Source organism: Podarcis pityusensis (genome assembly GCF_964106645.2).
Source record: "Podarcis pityusensis genome assembly, chromosome: W".
Lineage (NCBI taxonomy): Eukaryota > Metazoa > Chordata > Lepidosauria > Squamata > Lacertidae > Podarcis > Podarcis pityusensis.
Genome location: NC_138045.1, coordinates 30,469,757 through 30,485,186, shown reverse-complemented (window position 1 = coordinate 30,485,186; position 15,430 = coordinate 30,469,757).

Below are 15,430 nucleotides of genomic sequence, written 5' to 3'. Positions count from 1 at the left end.
AAATATTGGGAAATTCTGGAACAAGATGGAGACAGATTAAAATTGCAGAGCTTTGAAAAATTGAAAAACAGAGTGCGAGATTGGCTCCATTATTATCAAATAATGGAGGCATACAATTTGGACAAAAAAGTTGGTTTCCAGGTGGAAAAATCAAAATTGGAAACAGAATTGTTAGACTCCAAAATTAAGAATTTCTCAAAAATGTATAACTTGCTGTTGAAATGGAATACTCAGGATGAAACGGTGAAATCAGCAATGATTAAATGGGCACAAGATGTTGGACATAACATAATGATGGCTGACTGGGAACAGTTATGGACCACAGGTATGAAATTTACGGCATGTAATGCTCTAAGAGAAAACTTAATGAAAATGATTTATAGGTGGTACATGACCCCAGTCAAGCTTGCAAAAATCTACCATTTGCCCGATAATAAATGTTGGAAATGTAACGAGACTGAAGGCACATTCTTTCACCTTTGGTGGACATGCCCAAGGATTAAGACATTCTGGAAGATGATTTATAACGAAATGAAAAAGGTATTCAAATATACCTTCCTGAAGAAACCAGAGGCCTTTCTCCTGGGCATGGTCGGCCAATTGGTGTCAAAGAAGGATAGAACTTTCTTTATGTATGCAACAACAGCAGCAAGGATACTTATCGCAAAATATTGGAAGACACAAGATTTACCCACCCGGGAAGAATGGCAGATGAAGTTGATGGACTATATGGAATTGGCGGAAATGACTGGCAGAATCCGAGACCGGGGAGAAGAGTCAGTGGAAGAAGATTGGAAAAAATTTAAAGATTATTTACAGAAATACTGTAAAATCAATGAATGTTAGAAAAATGTTGGAATGAAGTTACATGGCTTTAGTAGAAATGTTGTAAGGAATTAAGTATAAATAGATTAATAGAGTATTAAAGGAAAAAATAAGGTTAGAATGAGTTAAGATAATTATAGGATAGAAAACAGAGGAAGATGGAAAGGAATTGCTGAAATAATTAACAGAAGTGGAATACAAAAAGGGAGGTGTGAGGAGGTTGTGGAAATAAGTGAATGAAAGATGGGATAATGAAATTGTTTGATTTATTTTATTGTTGTTGTTTTGTTTTGTTAGTTTAATGTATTGTATTGTATGTGTTTTTTCTTTTTTTAGTGTTTAAATTTTTTGGAAAAGCAATAAATATTATTTTTAAAAAAAACACCTGATCTTAATAGATATGAGAGAGAGAGGAGGCTTTTCCCTACCCGACTTAAAACTTTACTACGAGGCAGCCTGTTTCACCTGGCTAAAAGATTGGTGTACGTTGCAGGATCCGGACCTCTTGGACCTGGAAGGTTTTGACAACCGTTGGGGATGGCACGCCTACCTGATATATGGAAAAGCAAAAATCCATAAAAATTTTACCAACCATATCATAAGAATATCACTCTTTGCTGTATGGGAAAAATATAAAGACCTGATGGAACCTAAAGTCCCGTGGTGGACTTCTCCAATAGAAGCCGTAGCAGTAAAACGGAAAAATACTCAGGAAAGCTGGCCAACATATAAAACACTTCTAAAAAATGAAGATAACCAAATAAAATTAAAAAACTTTGAGGAAATAAGAGAACACATCTCAGACTGGTTCCAATACCAGCAGTTATTTGAAAAATTTAAATCTGACAAACAAAAGAGGTTCTCAACAGAAATTTCCCGATTCGAATCTGATCTTGTAAATTCTAAAAGAAAAACTCTTTCCAAAACTTATCGACTCCTTCTTGACTGGACAGTCAAGGAGGAGGAGGTAACAGTGGCAATGGTGAGGTGGTCCCAGGATTTTGGCCATTCAATAACCATGGCCCAATGGGAAAATTTATGGAAGATCAATTGGAAATTCACAAATTGTTACACGATTAGAGAGAACTTTCAAAAAATGCAACATCGATGGTATCTAACACCATGGAAAATTTCAAAAATGTATAAAAATGTGTCAAGTAATTGTTGGAGATGCGGTGAATCAGGAACATTCTACCATATGTGGTGGACCTGTAGGAAAATACAGGTATTCTGGGAGAGTATCCATGTAGAACTGCAAAAAATGCTAAAGATTTCTTTCAATAAAAAACCAGAGGCCTACCTCCTGGGAATAACAGATTTGGATATTCCACAAAAGAGGAAGGGTATCTTTTTATATGCGACGGCGGCAGCAAGAGTTTTGATCGCAGCAAAATGGAAGAGTAATGAAATCCCCTCTATACAAGATTGGATCCAAAAGCTGACAAAATATGCCAAATTAGATGGTTTATCAGAAAAAATAAAGAATAAATCAAAACAGGAATTTGTTTCAAAATGGGAGGTTTTCAAAGACTATCTGAAAAATAAATATAGTAGTTTAAATTCTGTTGCAGCATTCGAGGAACTTCAGTAATACTTGCAAGGTAGATATAAGAAATTAGCTTTATTTTTATTTTTTTCCAAGTGAATTTTTATTGTTTCCCTGTTCCCGGATCCTCCCTGACAGTTTGGCAAGTTCTGCATATTCTGTCAACTTCGCCTGCCACTCCTGTATAGTTGGTATATCTTGTACTTTCCATCTTTGGGCCAGAAGGGTCCTCGCGGCAGCTGTAGCATACATGAACAAATTTTGATCTTCTATTTTAATTTCTGTTCCTATTAAGCCTAATAGACACGCTTCCGGTCTTTTGGGGAAAGTAGATCTAAATATTTTTTTGAGTTCATTATAAATTGCTTCCCAATTTTTTTTTACCTTATCGCAGGTCCACCACATATGGAAATAGTCCCCATCTGCCTTTTTACATTTCCAACACTTTCTTTCTTTTTTCCTATACATTTTAGCTAATTTTACTGGCGTCAAATGCCATCTATACATCATTTTTAACAAGTTTTCCTTTAAAGCCATGCATCCTGTGAATCTCAGACCCTCCTTCCATAATCTTTTCCACGCATCCAATTCAATGTTATGCCCAATATCAATTGCCCATTTTATCATTGAGTCCTTTACTTCTTCATCTTTTGTATACCATTCTAGCAATAAACTATACATTCTTGATAAAATTTTATCTTTACAGTCTATTAACTCGATTTGGAATTTCGATTTTTTATCTTCGAACCCATTTCTCTTTTTGTCTTCCTTTAATAAATCACTGATCTGATGGTATTGCAGCCACCCTGTTAACATCTTTTCAATTTGGTCGTATGGTTTGAGCTTTATCCCTTGGGCTGTTTTCCTAGTAATATCCTCATATGTTACTCTTTCCCCTTCCATGTTTACTTTTTTTGTTGTCAGCACCTCAATTGGTGATATCCACCACGGTGTCTTTCTTTCCAGGAGGTTTTTATTCCGATCCCATACTTCATATAAAGATTTCCTAATCATATGGTTTAGAAAACCTTTATTTACCTTTACTTTGTTGTACCATAGGTACGAATGCCAACCATATCTATTGTCGTGGCCCTCTAGATCTAATAGGTCAGTGTTTTCTAAGGTCAGCCAGTCTTTTAACCATACCAAGCACGAAGCTTCATAATATAAAGTCAGGTCTGCTAAATCAAAACCTCCTCTCTCTTTCTTATCTACTAGTATCTTCATTTTTATCCTTGGCCTTTTCCCCTGCCAGACAAACTTCGCTAAGTTTTTTTTTTGCCAATCCTTAAATTGTCTTATCCCTTTTACCACTGGTATTGCTTGAAATAAAAATAACAGTCTAGGTAGTATATTCATTTTTATCACAGAGATTCTGCCTAATAATGACAATTTTAGTCTACTCCATATATCTATATAAAAAAATTCCTTCCTGTAGCACCTTAAAGACCAACTAAGTTAGTTCTTGGTATAAGCTTTCGTGTGCATGCACACTTCTTCAGATACACTGAAACAGAAGTTACCAGATCCTTCTATATATTGAGAAGGTGGGGAGGGGTATTACTTAGAAGGGTGGTGGGAATCGGAGATTGGCAGATAGCCTCCCCACCTTCTCAATATATAGAAGGATCTGGTAACTTCTGTTTCAGTGTATCTGAAGAAGTGTGCATGCACACGAAAGCTTATACCAAGAACTAACTTAGTTGGTCTTTAAGGTGCTACAGGAAGGAATTTTTTTATTTCGACTATGGCAGACCAACACGGCTACCCATCTGTAACTGGAACCATATATCTATATCTTTCTTAATTTCTTTCCATACCACCTCATAGTTGTCCTTGTACAGGTTTATATTTTTTGTTGTCATCCAAATTCCTAAATATTTTATTTTTTAGCTATCGCGATTCCTGAGTCTACTTGTAATTCTTCCATCTCTTCTTTCTTCAAATTTTTTGCTAGCATTTTCGTCTTGTTTTTGTTAAGTTTAAACCCTGATACCTTCCCCAAACTCTTCCATTCTTTTTATTGCCTCTTTCACACTTTGTCTTGGTTCTTCCAACGTTAAGACTAGATCATCTGCGAAGGCTCTTAACTTAAATTCTTTTCGTCCCACCTTAATGCCTCTGACTTCTGATGATTCTCTTAGCTTCTTATTCAAGACCTCTAGGACTGTAATAAATAGCAAGGGAGACAAAGGGCATCCCTGCCTAGTACCTTTAGTTATCTCAAAGTTATCTGATATGTTGTTATTAATTATTAACTTTGCTTTTTGGTCCGAATAAATTGTGTCAATACCTCTCAAAAAAATTTCACCAATTCCTAGTACTTTTAGGTTTTCTTTCATGAAATGCCAAGAAACATTATCGAATGCTTTTTCCGCGTCTATGAACAATAGTACTGCCTGTTTCTCATTTCTGACTTCAAGATATTCAATTATATATATATATATATATTTTTAAATAATATTTATTCCAAATTTAAAATCACAGAAAAAAAGAAAAGCCATACAGAGTACAAAGAAAATTTTGACCATAACAGAACAAAAAATAAACAAGTAAAAAGAACAATAAGATAGAATAAAAAAGAAAACTTAAGAAAAAATATAAAAATGTATTAAGTTAAAAATAAAACAAAAGCAGGTTAAACCTTTACATATCCTTTTCCCTTTACTTATTTCCATTGACCTCCTCTCACCTCCCAATTTTGTATTCTAGTTCGAATCGTATTTCCAGCAAATCCCTCTAATATTATTTTCATTTACGTATTTTAAAATTAAAGTAATATAATTAAACCTCCTCTATTTCATCAAATTCATCAACTCATCTTTGCTTATTCCATTATATCGTATCTACCGAAACGACCTAATATTCTTTTTCCAACCTCCTTCTAACATTCTTTTATATTGCAATACTTTTGAAGATATATTTTGAATTTTTTCCAATCTTCTTCCATCGACCCTTCTCCCTGGTCTCGAATTCTGCCAGTCATCTCAGCCAGCTCCATGTAGTCCATCACTTTCATCTGCCATTCTTCTCGGGTGGGCAATTCTTGTGTCTTCCAGTACTTCTCGATGAGTATTCTTGCTGCTGTTGTAGCATACATAAAGTTCTATCCTCCCTTCGCACCACTTGGCCGACCATGCCCAGTAGAAAGGCCTCTGGTTTCTTCAGAAAGGTATATTTAAATACCTTTTTCAGTTCATTATATATCATTTCCCAGAAAGCCTTAATCCTTGGGCATGTCCACCAAAGGTGAAAAAATGTACCCTCTGTCTCTTTACATTTCCAACATTTACTGTCTGGCAAATGATAGATTTTTGCTAGCTTGACTGGAGTTAAGTACCACCTGTAAATCATTTTCATTATATTCTCTCTTAAGGCATTACAAGCCGTAAATTTCATACCTGTGGTCCATAACTGTTCCCAGTCAGCAAACATAATATTATGTCCAAAATCTTGTGCCCATTTAATCATAACAGATTTAACCGTATTCCATTTCAACAGCAAGTTATACATTCTTGATAAATTCTTAGTTTTAGGATCTAACAGTTCTGTTTCCAATTTTGATTTTTCCTCCTGGAAACCAATCTTTTTATCTAGGTTATAAGCCTCCCTTATATGATAGTAATGAAGCCAGTCTCGAACTTTAGTTTTTAATTTGTCAAAACTCTGCACCTTTAGTTTGTCACCATCTTGTTCTAGAATTTCACAATATTTTGGCCAATTTGTCTCCATGTTAATTTTTTTCAGAGCCTTAGCCTCCATTGGTGACAGCCACCTTGGTGTTTTACTTTCCAACAAATCCTTATATCTCACCCAGACATTAAACAATGCTTTCCTGACAATATGGTTCTTAAAGGCCTTATGTGCTTTAACCTTGTCATACCATAAATATGCATGCCATCCAAAGACATTGTCAAAGCCTTCTAAGTCCAAAATGTCCGTGTTTTCAAGAAGCAGCCAATCTTTCAGCCAGCAAAATGCGGCTGATTCATAATAAAGTTTAAGGTCTGGCAGTGCAAATCCACCTCTTTCTTTAGCATCAGTTAAAATCTTAAATTTTATTCTTGGCTTCTTGCCCTGCCAGACAAATCTCGAAATATCTCTCTGCCATTTCTTGAAACAGTCCATCTTGTCCAAAATCTGCAATGTTTGAAACAAAAACAACATCCTAGGCAATACATTCATCTTTATCACAGCAATTCGGCCCAACAATGATAACTTCAATTTTGACCATATTTCCAAATCCTTCTTCACTTCTGTCCAACATTTTTCATAATTATCTTTAAATAAATTCACATTTTTAGCAGTCATATGAACCCCTAGATATTTCACTTTCTTGACCAATGTTAATCCTGTCTCCTTCTGAAACCTCTCTTTCTCAATCTCTGTAAGATTTTTCTCTAACACCTTAGTTTTCACCTTATTCAATTTAAATCCTGCTACTTGACCAAATTCTTGGATTAATTGCAATACTCTTTTTGTACTGGATTCTGGCTCCTGTAGTGTCAAAACCAAATCATCAGCAAAAGCTTTCAGTTTATACTGTTTAGCTCCGAGTTGTATACCTTTAACCAATTGGTCTTTCCTGATCATATTCAGCAGGACCTCCAGGACCGATATAAAAAGCAATGGGGAGATTGGGCAACCCTGTCTTGTTCCTTTCTTAATCTTAAACTCTTCTGTAACTACACTATTTACGATCAACTTAGCTTTTTGTTCCGAGTATATTGCACCTATACCGTTTTCAAAACTTTGGCCTACCCCCATTCCCTGTAAGTTTTTCTTCATAAAACTCCAAGAAATATTATCAAAGGCTTTCTCCGCATCCACAAATATTAGAACCGCTTTAGTATTAATATTAACTTGTAATTTTTCTAAGATGTTAATTATGTTCCTCGTATTATCTGACAAATGCCTCCCCGGGAGAAAGCCCGCTTGGTCTTTATGGATTTCTTTCACCAGTACGTTTTTTAATCTTTTAGCCATAATTTCTGCAAAAATTTTGTAATCCACATTAAGTAGGGATATGGGACGGTAGTTCTTAAGCTGTGTCTTTTCCGCTTCTGTTTTCGGTATGAGTGTAATATAAGCTTCTTTCCATGACTCGGGTGCCTTTCCTCCCCGTAGTATTTCATTGCAAACTTCTTTCAGAGGCTGCATTAACCATTCTTTCAAAGATTTATAGTATTTTGCAGTCAAACCATCTGGCCCTGGAGATTTGCCCAATTTCATATCCTCAATGGCTCCTTCCACCTCTTGGTCAGTTATTATAGAATTTAACATCGATTTACTTTCTTGAGAGATTTTTTGTAGTCCATTTGTTCTCAAAAACCGATCAATGTCCATTTCTTTCTGAGTCTCCTGCGTGTATAACTGTTTAAAATACTTCTGAAAACACTTTCTAATCTCCACAGGGTTCTGTATACTCTTTCCTTCTACCACCAAGTTCGTAATAGTATTAAGCTTTTGTCTTTTTTTCATTTGCCATGCCAACAATTTCCCACACTTATTTGCTGATTCAAATGTCCTTTGTCTCATCTGTTTGATCTTCCATTCTATTTCCTGATTCGTCAGTTTCATATATTGTACTTGATATAACTTTATCTCTTTTAAAATCTCCTGTGAATTCGGTTTTATCATCAGTCTCTTTTCTCCATCCTTTATTTTCTCCAAAATTTTTTCCCTCTTCTCATTTTGGAATCTTTTCCTAATTGCGTTTTGTTGTATTAAGAACCCTCTCATAACTGCTTTACTTGCATCCCAAGTAAATGGGAATGCCCTGGGATGACACCCATAATTAGCCAAGAAGGGGCTCATCCCTGTGGACACATTCTCTGCATTGTTGTAGGCAAATTCCGCCAGCGCCAACTTCTCTACCCAGTCATTCTCTCTGTCATTGACATAACACCTCAGGTATTGCTGGAGGACACCGTTTGCTCTTTCCGCCTGCCCGTTGGTTTCAGGGTGCCGGGCAGTCGAAAAGTTGACCTCCACCTGCAGTAAGCTCATGAGCTTCCTCCAGAACCTGGAAGTAAATTGTTTTCCTCGGTCTGAGACCACCCTCAATGGCACTCCGTGCAACCTAAAAATGTGTTCTACAAATAACTTCGCTGTCTCTTCCGCCGTGACTGCATGCGAACAGGCTACAAAGTGGCACATCTTTGTCAGTAGGTCTACCACCACCATGATGGCTGTTTTCCCCTTGGACTTCGGCAGATCAGTCATAAAATCTATCGACACTGCCTCCCAAGGTTGTTCTGGGGTTGGTAAGGGTTCTAATAGCCCCGCCGGCGCCCGCCTCTCCCCTTTGGCTCGCTGGCATTGCTCACACCCTCTTACATACTCCCGTACATCTTCCCTCACCTTAGGCCACCAAAATTCCCTGGTGACCAACCACATGGTTTTGTGTTGTCCAAAATGCCCCGCCGTGGGGCTGTCGTGCAACTGCTTGAGTACCCTCCCCCTTAAGTCTCCTTCGGGGATATACAGTGCCCCTTTGTAATACAACGCTCCATTTCTTTCCTCAAAACCCCCTGGTTCCTCTCCCTCACCCCTAAGACCTCTGAGCTTATTCTGGGCATATTCATCATTCTCTGTTTCCTCTACCAGTTCTCTTTGCCCCACCAATGCCGCCCCACACACCCAGCGGTCCTCTGGGATGACATGTCTCTCTTCGGGTCCCCCCTCCCCTTCCAAATATTCAGGTTTGCGTGAGAGAGCGTCCGCCCTAACATTTTCTGGACCTGGCACATAACAGATTTCAAAGTGAAATTTGGAGAACTCCTGGGCCCATCGCACTTGCCGTTGGTTGAGCACTCGTGCCGTTCTCCAATACTCTAAGTTCTTGTGGTCCGTGCACACTTGCACCTTATGTTGTGCCCCAATTAATAAATGCCTCCATCTCCTGAACGCTTCATGAATGGCAAGTAGTTCTCGGTCATACACCGTGTAGTTCCTCTCAGATTTGTTCAGCTTTCGCGAAAAAAAGGCACACGGTCTCCACTCTGACTCCTCCTTCCCAGGCTGCAGAAGCACCGCCCCCACAGCCCGGTCTGATGCGTCCGTCTCCACTCGCATCGGTTTTTGTAAATCCACATGCAGGAGCTGTTCTTCCGAAGCGAATGCCCTTTTCAGTTCCTCAAAAGCTCGCTCCGCCTCCGCCGTCCAAACGAATTTCCTCTTACTGCTGAGACAGTCCGTAATGGGAGCCGTCAAGTGGGCAAAATTTCTGATGAACTTCCGATAGAAGTTTCCAAATCCAAGGAATCTTTGCACATCCTTCCTTGTTTTCGGTGTTTTCCATTCCAGTACCGCTTGGACCTTGCCAGGATCCATGGCCAATCCCTTGTCCGACAAGCGGTACCCCAGGAATTCCACCTCCTTGGCATGAAACTGACACTTCTCTAGCTTCACCCACAGCTGATTGGCTTGCAGTCTGCCCAACACTTCCCTGACGTCTTTTACATGCTGCTCCTCAGTCTCTGAATATACTAACATGTCATCTAAGAAGGCCACACAATTCTTGTAAAGCAAAGGCCCCAGGACGTGGTTCATAAACGATTGAAAGCACGCGGAGCCTCCTTGTAGGCCGAAGGGCATAACTAAATATTCAAATGCCCCCAAAGGGGTGAACATGGTGGTTTTCCATTCATCCCCCTTCCTTATTCGTATCAGGTTGTACGCCCCCCTCAGGTCCAGTTTAGTAAAAATCTTTCCCTTCCTGACCCTTGTCAAAATGTCATCAATTCTGGGCATTGGGAAAGTCACTGGTTCTGACACTGCATTTAAGGCCCTGAAGTCCACTACAAGCCTGGGTTTGTCCGTGTTTTTTTTGTCCACAAAAAACACTGGGCTGCCCCCCACCGCCCTGGACTCTCTGATGAACCCTCTCTTCAGGTTCTTGTCAATGAACTCCCTTAGCTCCTGCATCTCTCTGTCTGACATGGCGTACAGCTTGCCTACAGGGAGCTGTGCCCCAGGGAGTAAATTGATTTGACAGTCAAAGGGCCTATGTGGGGGTAGTTTGTCTGCCTCCCTCTCGCTGAAGACGTTGCTCAGGTCGGCGTATTGTTGGGGAACCTTCCCCTTCTCCGTTACTTCCGTCCCTGCTAGAGTGGCTCTGGCCCCTCCTTGAGCCTCCCGCTCTTTGCAGTGTTCTAGACAATGTGCTGACCCAAAGGAGACCACTCTCTGATGCCAGCCCACTAGCGGATCATGTAACGCTAGCCAGCTCATCCCCAAAATAATGGGAGCTCCTCCCAAGGTAGCCACATTAAACGCTATTAGCTCAGTGTGTCTTGCTACCCTCATTATCATTGGGACGGTCTGCTGGCTGACTTCTCCTCCCAGCAGCTCCCTTCCATCGATCGTGGTCACCTGCAAAGGGTTACTTAAAGGGATAGTCTGTATCTGGTGCTCAGCAGCAAACTCCTTACTCATGAAATTGCAGGAGCTGCCTGAGTCCAATAGCGCCTTTATCTTTAGTGGGTGTCCAATAGCGCCTTTATCTTTAGTGGGTGTCCGTTAGGCAGCTCTAGTAACACCTCTATCACTAGGGCGGGTTTAGGAGGTTCCGGCGTGGGCACTTTCACTGCTCTTTGGCCTGGCTGCTGTGCCCCGACGGTGGCAGCCAGGCGTTGGCTTTTACTTGCTCCGGTACCTTTTCCTCCCTCTCCCCAACAGCTCCCGCCATTCCTGCTGTGGTATGATGGAGGAGAGCTAAGTTTGACGCCTGAGAACACACACACACACACACACACACACACACACACACAAGGCATAAATAAAACAAACTGCATTTTTCAATTGTCACTGGACCTTCCTGCTAAGTGAAAAGCATAGACCACTATTGAGTAAATGTTTCTCCCAGAGTGTTAGAATGCCGCAAGTAATTTAGTAACAATGCAACGTGTTATTTTTATGTGATATCCTATATTTACACAAAGGCATCCATTTACAACATACCATGTTACTATTTGTGGGGCAAAATTTTTAAAGAAAATTTCTAGCCTCAAAGGGGGGATATTGTGATAGGAATTTTGAGGTCTTGATATATGGTAATGTTCATAAGTGTAACAGCCAAGCACACACATAGATCAGCACAGGAAGACCGACCTGTTTTCCCTGCAAGGAGGGAGGGGGCGTCAGGGAGCCTTCCCATTGTCTCAGGAATTGAGTAATCAGCATTTTAATGGGTGACACACTATCAGGAAAGGCAATCAGATAATGGGTGACACACTATCAGGAAAGGCAATCAGATAACCTGGCAAATAGGAAAAACAACATTCAAATTTCTGTTTTAGACCGCCTTTTCTGTGATGTAGGTATGATGTATCTGGGGGGTGGTCTTAGGTTACACCCCTTCTGTGATGTATGTATGATGTATCTGGGGGTGGTCTTGATCTACAGGGTGGCAATTTCAAAAGTCTATATAAGGCCTTGCGCGTCATTGTTCTGGGTTCCTCCTCCCTCCTGCGATGTGATGAGTGAGGACCCTGTTGCAACAGATCAATAAAGATCAGGCTTACTAGGTGCTTTGCTTCTCAATATTCTCTGGTTGGCTTCTGTTATTTTCTCCTACCAATAGGGAACCTATGTAAGGACTCTATACAGGCTCTTGGATACCCCATAAGGGAAAAGGGCAGATTTTGTTTACAACAATCCCACCCACTCTAAAAGGCTGTAGAGATAGTTAAAAGCCAAAGGCCTGGTTTTCGCCTAGTGCCTAAAGATGTGCAATGAATGTGGTTTTCGCCAATGTGGTTTTCAAAGATGTGGTTTTCGCCTAGTGCCTAAAGATGTGCAATGAAGGTGGCAGGTAAGCCTCGCTGGGGAGAGCATTCCTCAAGCAGGGAGTCACCACAGAAAAGGCCAGTTCTTGTGTTGCCACACTCCAGATATCCAACGGGGGGGGGGGCACACAAAAAAAGCCTCAGGTGACAATTGCAGGGTCCAGGTTGATTCCTGTGGGGGAGGGGCACCATGGTGGGGGGCAGGGATCCTGGTATTTTAAAATGCACCTGCTAGTCATATGTAGCTATTTCCTCAGCTGAAGAGGAAAACGCGGGGAAAACAGCAGCAACTGCCACCCTCCGTTGGGTGCCATCTGTCCACAGAGGAGTCAGTTGGGGAGCAAAGTTGTCTGACCAGACTCTGACCTTGAATAAAAATGTGTTTAGAAGAAGTTTTGGTGCTTGCTTTTTGCAAGACAAGCGCTTTGCTGGAGCAGATGCATGAGAAGATGGATTTGATGACTGTTGCAGTTAAAAACTTTGGACAAACGGCGAATACCCATATAGAAACCATTCAGGAACCAGCCCAGGAACTTGTTTTGACAGGGCAAGCGCAAGTGCAGAAGATAATGGAGGAGGTTGCTGTTGAACCTCAAGTAACACAAATGGAGAGATCCGAGGCCTTGCAGGAGCATAAGCCGCTGTTCTTGAAGTTTAAATCTGGAGTGGACCAGGGGGGGTCTGGAGTTGTGAGGGCTCTTAATTTTGGAAGGACTTTGAAACATGTTTTTAGATACTTCCTGGATTACAGTGTTGACTGTGGGGAATGGGACTGTGGGGAATGGGCTGATCTGCTGAGGGGAGATGGAGATATTTTTGGATTGGAGTCCTCCCGAGACCTACCCCCCAATGAGAAAGGAAAGAAATTAAGAAAAAGATCAACAAAAGACAAAGTAAAGTGGAGGTATAAACAAGAAGAAGATCTGCAGAAGGGACATGGAAAAGACTTAAGAGCCTCGGACATAAGATCACCAGGTTGATGGACTAGATGGAATGGACAAGAAGGACTGACAAAACCCGAGACCAGGAAGAAGAGACGTTGGCTGAAGATTGGAAGAAAGTTTTTTAAAAAAATTATTTTGAGAATTAGTGTAAAATTAACGAGTATTAGGAAAAATGTTGGAATGAAACTATTTGGCTTTAGTAGAAATGATATAAGGAGTTATGTACAAATAAGTATTAAGTTTTAAGTTTTAAGGTTTTTTTTATATGGTAAGATAAGGTTAAATAAATTAAGGTAAATTGAATGACAGAATATAGTGAAAGATGGAAAGGATTTGTTGAGTTAATTAAAAGGTTAGATCGTTAAGATAAATTATATAACAAAAATTGAGAAAGATGGAAAGAATTTGCTGAAACAATTAATTAAATTAGAATACAGAAAGGGAGGTGTGAGGAGGTCGATGAAACAAGTAAATGAAAGATAAAGATATGGAACATTGGATGTGTGTTTTAATGTTATTGGGGTTTTTTTTGCTGTATTGTTGCATTGTTTTTTATGCTTTTCCTTTTATGTATTGTAATGTATGTTTTGTCAATTTTTTTGTTGTTTTCTTTTTCTCTTTTTTTCTGTAATTCTTAAACTTTTAATAAATATCATTTTTTTAAAAAAGGAACAGTATGGCATATACAGCATAGAAAAACAAAGTAGACCCATGAAAAACAAATATACAGAGGTATAGTATTAAATGAGCTTTTTATTAAATGAATACAAAATGAACTTTTGAAACTTTTGAGACGTCTTCTGTTGAAACTATTGAAAGACTATTGTGAGACTGTCCTTAGACATCTGTTTTGAACACACGGCTTGACGGTCCTCGTTACCACTCTGTTATATTGTACATATGAACTTTGATTGGCTTACTCCTATAATTTGAATGATATCATTATTGTATTATATATTTTCTACTAACTATTAGCCTATGTGTTGTGCTTGTATTGTTGTGATTGGTTCTTATTGCAACACAGGGGTTTGTTTTAGGTTCCGCACTTAGGCAAGAAGAACCAAATGCACAAATATAGGATGGGGGACACCTGGCTGACTAGCAGTACATGTGAAAAGGTTCTAGGGGTCTTAGTGGACCACAATCTCTACATGAGTATACAGGGTGACGCAGCAGCAAAAAAAGGCAAATTCATCAACAGAAGTCGAGTGTCCAGATCAAGGGAAGTCATAGTCCCACTCTATTCTGCTTTGGTCAGACCACATCTGGAATACTGTGTCCAATTATGGGCACCACAATTTAAGAAGGATGTTGACAAGCTGGAAGGTGTGCAGAGGAGGGCAACCAGGATGATCAAGGATCTGGAAACCAAGGCTTATAAGGAACACTTGAAGGAGCTGGGACTGTGTAGCCTGGGAAAGAGGAGAGTGAGAGGAGATATGATTTGTTGTTGTTGTTGTTGTTGTTTAGTCATTTAGTCGTGTCCGACTCTTCATGACCCCATGAACCAGAGCACACCAGGCACTCCTGTCTTCCACTGCCTCCCGCAGTTTGGTCAAACTCATGCTGGTAGCTTCGAGAACATTGTCCAACCATCTTGTCCTCTGTCGTCCCCTTCTCCTTGTGCCCTCCATCTTTCCCAACATCAGGGTCTTTTCCAGGGAGTCTTCTCTTCTCATGAGGTGGCCAAAATATTGGAGCCTTAGCTTCAGGATCTGTCCTTCCAGTGAGCACTCAGGGCTGATTTCCTTAAAAATGGATAGGTTTGATCTTCTTGCAGTCCATGGGACTCTCAAGAGTCTCCTCCAGCACCATAATTCAAAAGCATCAATTCTTCGGTGGTCAGTCTTCTTTATGGTCCAGCTCTCACTTCCATACATCACTACTGGGAAAACTATGGCTTTAACTATACGGACCTTTGTCGGCAAGGTGATGTCTCTGCTTTTTAAGATGCTGTCTAGGTTTGTCATTGCTTTTCTCCCAAGAAGCAGGCGTCTTTTAATTTCGTGACTGCTGTCACCATCTGCAGTGATCATGGAGCCCAAGAAAGTAAAATCTCTCACTGCCTCCATTTCTTCCCCTTCTATTTGCCAGGAGTTGATGGGACCATTGGCCATGATCTTAGCTTTTTTGATGTTGAGCTTCAGACCATATTTTGCGCTCTCCTCTTTCACCCTCATTAAAAGGTTCTTTAATTCCTTCTCACTTTCTGCCATCAAGGTTGTGTCATCTGCATATCTGAGGTTGTTGATATTTCTTCCGGCGATCTTAATTCCGGCTTGGGATTCATCCAGCCCAGCCTTTCGCATGATGAATTCTGCATA